Source organism: Acomys minous (assembly GCF_964271855.1).
Source record: "Acomys minous genome assembly, chromosome: 11".
Lineage (NCBI taxonomy): Eukaryota > Metazoa > Chordata > Mammalia > Rodentia > Muridae > Acomys > Acomys minous.
Window position 1 is genome coordinate 75,456,152 of NC_140492.1, and position 3,809 is coordinate 75,459,960.

Below are 3,809 nucleotides of genomic sequence, written 5' to 3' on the forward strand. Positions count from 1 at the left end.
AAGATCTGACACCCTCACACCAATGCACAGAAATTAAAATTAAATAAAAAAAAAAAGAAAAAAAGAAAAAGTAATGTTCTCAAATTATTATGTAAACAGAAACGGAAGAAACATCTTCCTGATTCTTTTTTTTTTTTTTTTTTGGTAAGCTCATTATCCTAATACCTAAACCACATAAAGTCTCAACAAAAGATGGACATTATAGATCAATATCACTTATAAACATAGATGGGTAAATTCTCAATAAAATATTTATAAACTGAGTCTAAGAACACATAAAAAAAGATTAGCCACCATGGTCATTTTGCTTCATCCCACATTTGCTTCAATATATGAAAGCAATGAGCATAATCCACCACATAAACGTCTCATTAGATGCAGACAAGGTCTTTGACAAGCTCCAACATGTCTTTATGATAATAATCCTGGAGAGGCTAGGGATACAAGGAATATACCCCCAATATAATAAAGGCAATTTACAGCAAGCCCATAGCCAACATCAACTTAAATAAAGAGAAGCTCCAAGAATTTCCAGTAAAATCAGAAACAGGAAAATGTTGTCTACTTTCTCCATACCTATTCAATATATTACATGAAATCTTTTTTTTTTTATTACATGAAATCTTACCTAGAGCAATAAGATAAATGAAGGTGATCAAAGGGGGGTACAAATAGGAAAGGAAGAAGTGAATGCATTTTTATCTGCAAATGACATGATAATATACATAAGTGCCTCTAAAAATTGCACTAGGAAACTATTACAGCTCATAAACACTTTCAGCCAAGTATAAGGATACAAAGTTAACACACAAAACTCAGTAGCTCTCCTACTTACAAATGACAAGTAGATTGAGAAAGAAGTCAAGGAAACAGTATCTTTCATTACGTCCTCAATGAGATATATTTTTAATAACTCAAACAACAAGTGAAGATTTGTATAATGAATACTTTAAGACACTGAAGAAAAATCAAGACAATAGAAGATTGAAAGATCTCCTATGCTCATAAATGTGTAGGATTACTATTGGAAAATAGCCATTCTACCAAAATCAGTCCACATCTTTAATACAATCTTCATCAAAATTCCAACACAAGTCTTCACAGAAACTGAAAATACAAATTTCAACTTCATATGAAAACAACAACCTGACAACTAAAAGCCATGAATAATAAAGAAACTTCTGGAAGACCAGCATCCCAGATTTTAGTTGTACTACAGAGCTATAATAATAAAAACAGCATTCTATTGTCATAAAAAGACATATTGATCAATAGAATTGAATCAAAGACCCAGACATTTGAATTTAAAACCCAGACTTAAGTTCATACCCCTATGTACATCTGTTTTTTTCGAGACAGGGTTTTTCTGTGCAACAGAGCCCTGGCTGTCCTGGACTCTCTTTGTAGACAAGGCTGGCTTCAAACTCAGAGATCTGCTTGCCTCTGCCTCCCAACTGCTGAGATTAAAGGCCTGCGCCACCACAGCCTGGTGTGCATTTGATTTTTTATAAAGAAGTAAAACACCACACACACACACACACACACACACACACACACACACACACACACACTGGAGAAAACACAGCATCTTCAACAATTCTTGTTAAACCGGTAGCTCCATGTAGAAGAATAAAAATAGATCTGTATTTATCACCCTGCATGAAACTAAACCCCACATCAATTCAAGACCTCAACATAAGACCAGAAACCCTGAGTCTGACAGATGAGAAGTGGGGAGCAGTCTTGAGCTCGCTGGCACAGGAAAGTACGTTCCAACCAGGATGCCAATAGCACAGACACTGAGACCAACAATTAATAAATGGACCCTCATGAAGACGAAAAACTTCCATATGGCAAAGGACACTGCCATTTGAGCAAAGCAGTCACCTAAAGACTGGGAAATCTTTACCAATTATACATCTGATAGAAGATAAATATCTAAAACATACATACAATGAACTATAAAATTTGAACATCAAGACATGAAATAACTGATTTAAAAAATGAGCCATAGAACTAAGCAGAGAGTTCTCAAAAAAATAAACCCCAAATGGCTGAGAAACACTTAAAGAAATGCTCAAATTGGGCGGTGGTGGCGCACACCTTTAATCCCAGAACTCAGGAGGCAGAGGCAAGCCTGGTCTACAAAGTGAGTCTAGGACAGCCAAGACTACACAGAGAGACCCTGTCTCAGGAAAAAAAAAAAAAAGAAAAAGAAAAGAAAAGGAAGAAAGAAAGAGAAAAAAAGAAATGTTCAAAATCCTTAGCCATTGGGGAAATGCAAATTAAAACTACTTTGTGATTTCATCTTACACCAGCCATAATGGCCATGATCGATTAAACAAGTGACAGCATATGCTGCCAAGGACCTGGGGAAAACGGAACACAGATTCATTGCAGGTGGAAGTGCCAACTCATACAGACACTATGAAAATCTGTGTAGTGTAGTGTAGTGTAGTGGGCCTGGAGCAACCACTTGGTGGTTCATAACCATCTAGCATGATGTGGTGCCCTCTTCTGGCTGCAGGTACCATGTGGGCAGAACAGTGTACAAATAATAAAAATCAGTGTAGTCGTTCTTTAAAAGGTTGAAAATACTTATACCCAAAGATTCAGATGTGCCACCCTTCAACATGTATGCAACGGCTCCACATCCTGCTATAGAGATGCCTGCTCACTCATGTTCATTTCTGCAGGAACTAGATACCCATCAACTGATAGACGGATAATGATCATGTGGCACAGTTATATAATAGAATATCAGGAAGCTGTTAAAAATTATAAAAATTAGGTCAGTGGATAGAGCTAGAAAGAAAACCATTTAGAGAGCGGTAACTCAGACGCAAAGACAAACATATTATGTTATGTGGATGTTTGCTCTAAAGCCTTTAATATGTGTGCTACGATCCATATAACCATAGAGGTTAGGTACTTAGTCCCTGCTCAATTGCTGTAAAGAGACACTGTGAAAGAAAGCACTTAATTTGGGGACATGCTTACAGTTTCAGAGGTTCAGTTCATTATCATCACAGCAGCTGCATGACAGCATGCAGGCAGGTGTTACACCCTGACTGGGGGGCAGAGAGGGAGGGAGGGAGAGAGAGACTAGACCTTACATGGGCTTTTGGAACCCCAATCTCTTCCCCAGTGACACACTTTCCTGATGCTAGTTAGTAGACGTGAAACATCTAGTTAAGCTATATTTTTCCATATTCACTTACATACATGTGATGTCTTCAGCAATAGAGTCTTACTGATAGGTTGTCAGGGGTACCCAGTAGCATTCTGCACAGCCTATAATATTTGCCTATGTGTGCGTGTTTATTGTACCTGACTTTGGATATATACTTTAATTTTTTGTTGTTGTTGTTGTTTGTTTTTTGAGACAGTGTTTCTCTGTGTAGCCTTTGCTATCCTGGACTCGCTTTGTAGACCAGGCTGGCCTCTGCCTCCCGAGTGCTAGGATTAAAGGCATGCACCACCACGCTCGGCTTTTTAAAAGTTGATTCTTAATAACACGCTTGGTGTGATGTGACTGTTATCGTCCTAGACAGTATTTCAATATTTAATACGAAGAGTCATTGAGGAATTTCCCCCTTGAGCACACACTAAGAGACAATATTGGATATTTAAAAGGCTTTTTAAGTTCTTTGTCTCCCAAGCCTTCCCGAGGTGATTTTTTTTTTTAAATCATTTTCTTTTTAAAAAATTGTTGTTGTCCTTTTTGTTTTTGCGCCTATTGGGACAACAGTAGAAGCAAGAGTCTCACTGACTAGCCCGAGCATGAGCCCCGTACGTGCCCACTGCAG